This window comes from Microtus oregoni, unplaced genomic scaffold (assembly GCF_018167655.1).
Source record: "Microtus oregoni isolate MIOR12 unplaced genomic scaffold, Mior012 000027F_ref0000203, whole genome shotgun sequence".
NCBI lineage: Eukaryota > Metazoa > Chordata > Mammalia > Rodentia > Cricetidae > Microtus > Microtus oregoni.
Window position 1 is genome coordinate 16,428,991 of NW_024543086.1, and position 10,021 is coordinate 16,439,011.

At 47.7% G+C, this 10,021-nt stretch overlaps 1 pseudogene; it reads left to right on the forward strand.

Moving 5' to 3' along the window:
• Positions 1 to 5,257: 5,257 nt before the first annotated feature.
• LOC121463986 lies at positions 5,258 to 6,993 on the forward strand (annotated as a pseudogene).
• Positions 6,994 to 10,021: the final 3,028 nt, after the last annotated feature.

Sequence of the window (10,021 nt, forward strand, 5' to 3'; positions counted from 1 at the left end):
CACACACACACACACACACTTAGGACACAGGAAACCACACTCCCCTTATCTAGCTAGCTAAGGAGCAGGAGAAGCAGGGGTGGGGGGGATGGAGGGTGGGCGTCTGAATCCGAGGAGGAATGCAAGGAAGAACCTGCCCCTCCCCCACCTAGCCACACTACTAACAAAAGTGGAGGAAGGGCCAGGTGAGCTCCAGGTCACGGTAGAATGACTTGAAGGTGAGCAGCTGGTGCTGAGTCACACAGCCTACGTGAGCCATCTGACGCGCGGCAGGTGAGGTTAGCGCTCCCTGGGTGGGACCTTGCCAGAATAAGAGCTTCAGAACCCTGAGAAATGTAGCGGGAGTGCCCGCGCCTCGCAGACCGAGAGGGTCGCTGTGCGCTCGCAACCAGCGCCCCCTCTGTGTGGCCTGGGTGCTGCCACCAACAGTCTCCTGGGAGTGACAGTCAGAGGACCAGGGCCATTTCCTTGAGTGCATCCTGTGAGCTAGATCCCAGAGGCATCACCGACCCCAGGTTAATAATGTACAGTTTAGGCCAGAGTGATTTACTAACTACTCTGGATCACACCATTTGAGAATAGGGGCAAGGTGCAGAGATAGGATTGAAAGGCAGGTTCAGCATAATCCAAAGCATATAACCTAGAGACAATGCAATCAGTGACCAATGAACCCTTAATACATTGGTTTTCAATCTGTGGTTCATGACCCATTTGGGGTCAAATGACCCTTTCACAGGGGTCGCCGAAGACCACTGGAAAACACAGATATGCTATGATTCATAACAGCAGCAAATTTACAGTTATGAAGTAGCAATGAAAATAGCTGTATAGTTGGGGTGAACACAACATGAGGAACTGTATTAACAGGTCGCAGCTTTTGGAAGGCCGAGAACCACTGCCTCAATGTATCATCAGAGAGGGTCCCAAGCAAGAGCCAAGGCTGAGCTTTGCCTTGCAAGGAAAATTGACCTGGGTTTGGAGACCCCATAAGGACTATAAGAGAGGCAGGAGGCAGGGCTCAGAAAGCAAACAGAAGCACCCAGAATCTTCCCACATGCATTGTAATGTAAGAACATCACCTCTCAGGGGTGGGGGACCAAGGAGGTCCCTATGTTGCTGAGGGGAATATATGACAAACTGGAAACACAGCACTCACACGTACTCCTGTACATACAAATGCACACATGTGTGATATGGAGCTTGCTGCTGAGGCAGGAGGACACTTGAATCTCCTCTCCTCATGTAACTGAGGTGAGCTAACTGATATTATATGAGCTTATATTATTATATTATATTATATTATATTATATTTGGCTGGCATTTTCCAGATACATGTGGCACCTTCCACAGGCATGAAGGATTGACTGTTTAGAGGCCTTGGGTCAGGGGAAGGTTCCCTAAACCTTCATGTCTCTTGGAGAGACCATAGAATGCCTATTTGAACAAGTACACAAACTGCCCTCAACACTGCCTTTGTCCTTGAATGTCACCTGATTACTTATGCAGCCAAGACAAGTGGGGCGGTAATTCTACCTTTTCTTCCAGCTCCCCCACTGGTACCCCACTGTGAGGAAGAATTCTTCCTTTCCCATTTGGTCACCTCTATCTTTACTTTTAGCAGTATAAACCAGCAGGTCTTTATTTTCTCCCATGTCAGCCATCCATCACAATCATTATCGATCGTAGTGTTGAAATTGTCCCAGATGTGGCTACTGGGAGTGCCTTCCTTCTGATTCTTGTGTCCTTTTGACAAGCCCTCATCACACCTTGATCATGTCTGTACCCCAGATTCATCTGGTACTTTCCCCATCCCAGGAGCCCTGTGTACAAATGAGTAGAGCCTGCTGCTAGAATTTAGATAGTATATGGTTCTTCTAACACTTCTCAGACAGGAGACAGAACTGGGTGACACACACACATAAACCTATCTGTCATCCATCCATCCATCCATCCATCCATCCACCCACCCATTTATCTACCTGCACACATATTAAAACCTATGAGTTCACATCCAAACCCCTACCATGGTTTGACTATTAAATGCCTCCTGAAGACCCGTGGGATAGAAGGCTTGTATTCTGTAGGTGGGGCCTAGTGGGAGGCCTTTAGGTCATTGGGGGTGTGTCATCAAAGGGGACAACTGGCCCCTGCCCTCTCCCTGTGCTTTGCTTCCTGCCTTGAGATAAGAACTCTTGCTACATTCCAGGCCTCTACGTCATGAGGTGATATTTGGATGAAGGCGTGAAACAAACAAGACCAGCTAGTCACGACATCCTGAAAACTCCCAAAACTGACCCCCACATCAGTGTTTTTCCTTTATAAGTTGATCATCTTGGGTATTTACTACGGCGGTGGAAAGCTAGCAGAACCTCCAATTCCATTTCTGGAGCCACCTGCCTCTTGTAGTCCCCTGTCCTGTGTATAACTTCCACGTCCTACAGGGAAGACGACTTGACTCATGTCCAACATTGGGTAGCCATTGCCTCCCTCCTGACATTTCAGAAGACAGCAGTGTGAAAGACAGTGACCCCTGAAGGTGATGACGAAGCTGACAGCCTCCTACAGGAACAACAGAGTCAACATGGAAGTGTAACACACTCCTCGTGAGTTTGAGGTAGCAATGCTGTAAGCAAATCCGTGCACAGAGAAGTGTAGCACACTCACTTGTAACCATTTAACAAAAAGTTACCACACTTCTGGCTCAAGTATTTACACACTATGTATTTTAAAAAGATTTATTTTTTTAATTTTGTGTGTGTGTGTGCGCGCGTGCGTGCACATACACATGCATCCAGGTACCTGCAAAGGTCAGAGGCATTGGGTTCCCTGGATCTGGAGTTCCAGGTGGTTGTGAGCTATCCAGTGTGGGGCTGGGAACTGAACTCAGGTCCTTTGAAAGGACAGATGCTCTCAGCCATTGAGCCATCTCTCCAGGCCCCACACCATCCTTTTAAAAAATTGTTTCAGAGACACTGTGAGTGCAAGATAAGGGCAGCATCGCAAAAGCTCTGAGGCAGGGGCATGTCTTCTGTGTTTGAGGCCTGCCAAACATTCACTGTAGTGGAAGGAATCAGAAAGCAGTTCAGGTGTAAAATAGAGTCGGTCCAGTAGGTTGTGACCGTGAGAAGGTCTGGTCTCTTTATCAGAGGAGCTTTGGAGTTCTGCAGGTAGAGGAGTGGTGGGCCTGATTCACGTGGAACTTGACTCTGGTTGCAAGGTCGGGAATAGGAAGCCTTCAGCAAAAACAAGGGCAGGAATCTGTCTGCACTCGACGCTGCATTTAGGTGAGAGATGACAGTTGTGACTTGGATCAGTTAGTGGCTGTGTGGTATAAGTAGAGGGACTTGGTTTCTAGATTAATTTTGAAGTCCTAAGAAACAAATATCAGTGTCCAGGTCTGACATGTTTGGTGACACTGCCGAATCTCCTTCTAACGTGGCTGTGGCCCTGAAGGGAGGCACCTTCGGAGGAGAAAAACAAAGTAGGAGCCTGCGTGCAGCCTCCTCACCTGCCTCCCTTAAGAACAGCAAGTTCTAAACTTGAATAAGGTGATCCCTGTTTGCCCTAAGTGTCTGAGAAAGACAATAAAAACCCCGCCCCAGGCCTGAAGTTCTTTTATACATTTTTTTAAACAAAAATTTTAACACATAATCAAAGACAACTAGATTCATGAGATGTTAAGGCCTTATGAATAGAGGCTGATCTCTACACATTCAAGGCAAACCTGGTCTACATAGCAAGTTCCAGATCAGCCAAGGACCACATACCGATAGCCTATCTCTATAAACCAGCCAACTAACCAAACAACAACCCCATGGGTGATAACGAGTACACCTCAGTATTCTCAGGCACTGGCCATAATGTCATTATTCTTGTGGTCTAGAACATAAAACTCTATGTCTGAAAATTCTATGGAAGTAGCACAGCATCCTGGCCAACAATTGAGGACATACTGAGGCTTAGGGAGGAGTGTCACCAAAGGGTCCTTTGACGGTGTGGAGAAAAGTATAGTAACCTCCTGGGACACCAAGAAGTGAAGCCATGAGGCTAGCAATATTGGCGTGTTCTTCTTCCCCTAGGCTTGGAGGAACAGAGGGAGGAGATGTTGAACGGACACAGAATGTCACCTCTTGAAAACAGAGATAGCCACTGAGGGACAGACCTAGCCAGGCTGGGTGAGCGCTTAGTGGAGAACTTGGGACTGCACGCTCAAACTTCACTGTCCTCCTCTTTCCAGTCTTCCGTAAGTGCTCCCCACAGTCTGACTTCAACCAATGAAATATCAAAGGGGGACATTGCGAAAGCCACCTCCCCCAAACACAGGGAAAGTGGAGAGGCAGAACTGCCTGGAAGCCATACACAGCCAGCACTGAACACAGAATAGTTGAGAACGAACCAAAGCGAATTCCAGAACTGAAAAACACAACGATGAGATGGGTAACTCGGGCTGGGAAGATGGCTCGGTCAGCTCAATGTTTGCTTTGCAAACTCACAGACCTGAGTCTGAGCCCAAGAACCCTGGCCTGCTGTCTAGCTATTTGGTGAGGTCTAATCCAGGGAGAGACCTTATTTAAAAAAAAGAAAATTGCCCTTGACAAATGATACCCCAAAACTGTTCTCTGGCCTCCACATGCATATGCAAGCATGTGTGTGTACATCTACACACACACACACACACACACACACAGAACACCAACCCACAGGTTCAGTAAGTTCAATCAATGTCAGTCCACACTTGTGGTTGTTATAGTAACCAGAACTGCAGCTAGGGGCGAGGACAATGGACAGCTGCAATATAATGGAGTTGTTGTCTGTTAAGATGGGGAGACCTAACTTGTGACAAACTTAGGAAATCTGGAAATTGCCTGACTTCAATAATCCTTTATATCTGAGCACAAACTCTGAAACTCTTAAGGAGCTTTATAAGAACCCACATGACTGCTTCCAGCCTATTGCCTGTCTCCTACAGACTTGACCCCATGCCTCTTCTGCTTAGAGACTATGAAACCTGTCTGCAGCCCCATCTAACCACCAGGCAGGCATTGTAAGTTGCCAGAAAGGAGTGTGCTCCCCCTACCCGTTTGCTTTGCATGATGGGAATTTCCCTTTAGTATTCCCAGACTCCCCTTAACTCCCATCAGGGCTGAAGGGTGGATTCTGACTGCCGAGTTAGGGATGGCGTCTTAGTTCCTTTTCTATTGCTCCAGCAAAACACCTTGACCAAGGCAACTTATAAAGGGAAGTGTTTAATTGGGCCATGGTTTCAGAGGGTGAGAGTCCATGAGTGTGGGGCAAAGGCATAGTGGCAGGAGCAGATATATTTTTTTTTACTTTGTTTTTTGCTTGCCTGTTTGCTTGTTTTTCAAGACAGGGTTTCTCTGTAGCTTTGGAGCCTGTTCTGGATCTAGCTCTTGTAGACCAGGCTGACCTAGTGTAGGGATAAGTCCCGCCTCTTAGGGGGCGTGTTCGCCTCGGGCTAATGTCTGCCTATAAATTTGGCGTGCTCCAAGCTGTCTCTTCTGCTTTCCTGGTCTCCGCTGAACGGTGGTTCTGTAAGTCTATTTCTACATTAAAACTATATATATTTTTACAATCTGTCTGCATTCGTTTACGCCGCTACATTTTGGCGCCCAACGTGGGGCTCGAACCCACGACCCTGAGATTAAGAATCTCATGTTCTACCGACTAAGCTAGCCGTGTGGGCGACTGGGGTGCTGGGGATGCAGCCCCGCCGCCCTTATTACTACAACCTAGAACTCACAGAGATTCTCCTGTCTCTGCCTCTCGAGTGCTGTGATTAAAGGCATGTGCCACCACCACACGGCTTTGTTTTATTTGTTTGTGACAGAGTCTCCCTATACAGTCTTGCCTGGATTGAACTCAATATGTAGATCAAGCTGGCCTTAAACTCAGAGAGATCCACTTGCTCTGTGTCTCTAGAGCTGAGATAAAGGCATGTCCTACCACACCAGGTTTTAGAGTTCACATCCTGATCCACAAGCAGGAGGCAGAAAAAGAGACAGTGGGATTGTCTCAAGCCTTTTGAAGTTTCAAAACCTAACCCCAGTGGCACACCTCCTCCAACAAAGTCACACCTCCTAATTCTTCTCAAATAGTTTCACCAAGGACCAAGTTCAAACATGAACATATAGGGGCTATTTTCACTCAGACTACCTCATTCCACTCCCTGGTCCCCAGAGGCACATGGAAATATCATAGCACAAAATACATTTAGTCCAACTTCAAGTCCCCAAAGTCTTTCGCAGTCTCAACACTGTTTCAAAGCAAATCACATGCTTCCAACATATAGTGATGGAATGTACATTACTATTCTGAAAAAGGAAGGATGGGATATAGTGAGGAAATACTGGGCCAAACAAGATTGAAACACAGCAGAGCTAATCACAAACTTTTAGCTCCATGTCTGCTATCAGAGGGTTTAGATGGCTCCAGCTTTCTGGTTTTGTGGTCTGCAACATACTTCTTTCTCTCGGTTCTGGTACCACTCACTGTTGTATGCAGCCCCCTAGAGTGAAGTCAGAACACAGGTAGGAAGAAGAATGCTCTGTGTTTGGGTGTCTCAAATTCTAAAGTCAAAAATAGCAAGCCATCCTGATTTAACATGCTTCCAGGCCTCTAATTACCTATAAAAGGTTTTGTGTTTTTTTTTTTAAAGGTATCACAGCATTCTTCGGGCTTGGGTTTTGGTTCCAGCGACATGGTTAAATACCAAGAAGGCAGGGATCATGGGGAAATACGGATCCCACTATGGTACCTCCCACCGGAAAACGGTGAAGAAAACTGGAATCAACCAGCACGCCAAATACACCTGCTCCTTCTGTGGCAAGACCAAGATGAAGAATCCAGCCGTCGGCATCTGGCACTGTGGGTCCTGCACGAAAGCAGTAGTTGGTGGGGACCTGGACCTACTACACCATTTCCGCAGTCACAGTGAAGTCTGCCACCAGAAGACCGAAGGAACTGAAAGAATAGTAGAAACAGAATGTTTGACACTTGCCATAAATGGGGTGATCTACATGACAAAATATTTCATCATGGTTCTCTGCACCCTCTACTGTCTAGTTCCCACCTAGTTAGCGCTACCAATTGATGTTAGCCCGCCTGCCACTCTCCAGCTCCTCACCCAGTGTGCAGATTCTACCCATCATTGCTGCCGCCTGATACCCGAACAAAGCTTCAGGAGGGAGGGCTTCTTTTGAATGACAGTCTCAGAGGGTGAGAGGCCACCATGGCGGGAGAGAGAATGGTAGAAACAGCTCAGCTTATGCAGTCAGCGCAGCAAGCAGAGAGCTTGGCCTCAGACCAGTGGTGGGAATTGCCTTCAAAAGCCCCTACAGGCCTGCTTTTACTGGCCAACCCCCAGCTCCTAAAGACCCTGCAGCCCTCAACACAGCACCACAGGATGGGGAATAAGGGTTCAAATCATGAGCCTGTGGGGACATTCCAGAGTCAACTCATAGCAGAAACTGCCTTAGAAGAAAAATCAATCCCAGTCGGGCAGTGGTGGTGCACACCTTTAGTTCCAGCACTTGGGAGGCAGAGATAGGGGGATCTCTGTGAGTTCGAGGCCAGCCTGGTCTACAGAGTGAGTTCTAGGATGGCCAGGGCTGTTATACAGAGAAACACTGTCTCAAAAACAAAACAAAATAAAACAGAACAGATTAATCCCAGTCTCCCCTTGCCCTTCACCATGCCATGAGCAGTGTTCTACAGAGGTCCATGTGGGGAACCCAGATGCCTGGTCCTTAGGTATTGAAACATGGGGGGGGCGTCTAAGTTTGGGTTTATTTGTTACACAGCAGTGGCTCTTCCCATGACTAATTCCTTTTGGCTCTTTCTGTCTTGACTCACAGAGCACCTTTAGACTGGCCAGAGGACTTAAATGAAGTGAGAAAAAATAGTCACATTTCCAGAGACCTTTTTTTCCCTGAGATCTAATTCCTTTAAGTCCTTGCTGAGTTTGACAAAGGGCTATTGTATTTTAATTTCTCTTCATCCAGATCAGGTTGAACCAGCCGCTCCAATGGAACATGAACTAGTGTCTCATTACAGAAAACAAACCCAACCCAAATATTGCTGCCTAAAAGAACGAGCAGGGTAGAAGAAAGCGAGCATGCGGGGTCAGGGAAACTTCTCCCTTAAAGACAGTCTTTTGTATGGACTGATCGTTCAGCAATCACTGAGCACCTACTACCTGTCAGGCATTCCCATGCTCCTTCATTCTCGCAGAAGGCTCCGAGAGCAGCAAACTTGCTACCTGTTGCTGTGTCGCAGATCAGGGCAAACTGGGCACTTAAAATTCTTTGGCGGTCCTGTGGGAACCCAGTAGAGATCAACTGGGTTGCCTCTGCTCAGGGTATCTCAGAGGCCCATTCAAGCTATCCTCCCAAGATACAGCTGGAGCTGACCAATCCCAGTCCGATCACATGTACCTGGTTGTTGTTGATTCCTTTGTAAGCCATCACATGATATCCCTGGAGGGCAGCCTCACAAAGGGGCAGCTCCCTTCTCCGAGATCATGAGTTACTTTCTGAGACAGAAGTTGCTGGGTTTTTGTAACATTATTTCAGAACCGACATCATTATGCGATGATGCTCTGTTCATTTGTCACAGGTTAGTAAATCCAGCCATGCTCTGGGGGAGTGGATGATCCAGGATCCCAGCACCTGGAGTCTCGGTCACTAGGGAAGCCTCAGGCTATTTGCCACAGGGAAGAATTTATTACCCCTGGTTTCAGACCTGTCCGTAGCCACTTAAGAAATGCCTCCAGGTCAGCCACCTAGAGACTTCTCTGACTCCAAAATTGGCCTCCTCCGTCTGGCTGGGGGTGAGACAGAGGAAGGAGAAGGCCAGTGTGTGTTTCTCGATTGCTTAAATACTTGGTATCATAAAGTTTCTAGGGGTCAGGATTTAGGAGCAGTTTAGCTGGGAAATTCTGGCTCAGAGTCACCCCTGGAGCTGGAGCTCAAGTGCGGGCCAGGCTGCAGCTTTGAGGCACAACCTGGTCTAAGCAGACTTCCTAGAGGGCTTCCTCACCTGGCTATGGCAGGAGGCCTCAGGCCTGCGGTGTGGACTGCTCTAAGGGAACAATGCCTGAGCCTCCTTAGGGACTGGCACTGGGGCTTCCCCCAGAGAAGTGATTCAAGAGAGTCTTGACGAAGGCGTGATGCCTCTTGGAGCCTGACCTCAGGAGTCACACCTTCTGCAATATCCTGTCGAGTTACATAAGCCAGACCTATTCACTGTGGAAGGCGACTATCATCTATGGGCCGGGGGCTGTTGCCGGATGAAGACCATTGGAGGCTGACCTGCACAGGATACCACAAGATCCATAGTTCCCAAACTCAACTGTTACTAGTTGCTGCCATGTTGAAAGAGGTTCAGAGCATTCCCACAGACTGTGACACAGGTCTGATTTACTTCCTTTGATCCACCTCTCACTGTCTCCTGGGTGGACTGACACATGGGATTGGCAACCTCAACAGTCTCCACAGAGGTTATTGGTGACATGATCACTCCACTCCCATCCTCTCTGTCCTACGGGAAGACCCTGTGACTATTCTGCCCTAGACATGTGCCTCTCTACACACATGAAAACACTGGCTGGGTGGTAGGACAGAGTGGTGGCCATCCAAGCTCCTTCAGGAAGCTTCCACTCAATGTGGGTACTAGCTAGTTAATCCAATCATGAGTTGTGCCAAGTTCTCCCAAGGAAAATCACAGGATGTTAGATAATAGTGGACTGGCCTCCTCTCTGTGCGGTATTTGAACAGTCAAGTGATTTAGGCAGGGCAGCAGTATTACCATTAAGTTCCATTGTAAGTGTTCAGCAAGCCAAAATAGTAGATCCAATAAGATGGACACTTATTTCTACCTTGTAGAATACCATGGAATTACTGAGTGACAAGAACTGGGCTCTTTCTGTCTTAGTGCTTTGTTCTGTGTTGTTTCTATTTCATGGTCCAACATTCTAGGCAGCCAGCTGGATAGAGGGACATGG